This window comes from Camelina sativa, chromosome 4, assembly GCF_000633955.1.
Source record: "Camelina sativa cultivar DH55 chromosome 4, Cs, whole genome shotgun sequence".
Lineage (NCBI taxonomy): Eukaryota > Viridiplantae > Streptophyta > Magnoliopsida > Brassicales > Brassicaceae > Camelina > Camelina sativa.
Window position 1 is genome coordinate 9,126,455 of NC_025688.1, and position 331 is coordinate 9,126,785.

Sequence of the window (331 nt, forward strand, 5' to 3'; positions counted from 1 at the left end):
AACAGAGTCGTAAATAATTACGACTACGATACGACAGAGTTACGATTAACCAGCAGTTATATAGGCAGTTGTAAAGGAGTCGTAGTGTAGTTGTAACATTTGAAGACTCGGTTACGACGGATTTACGACTAATCATGATATACAATAATTTTGCTTGTAGTCGTAACGTTGTCGTAACATGCTTATTGATTTACGACTATTTGGCTACTATTCTAAACAAATTAATAATGTAATTTTAATTTGTTTAGCGACTAATGTTTTGTGGAAAACAAATTTATAAATGTTTTAAATTGAAATTGGTACCTGTTTCTCAAAATATTATGAAACCAAT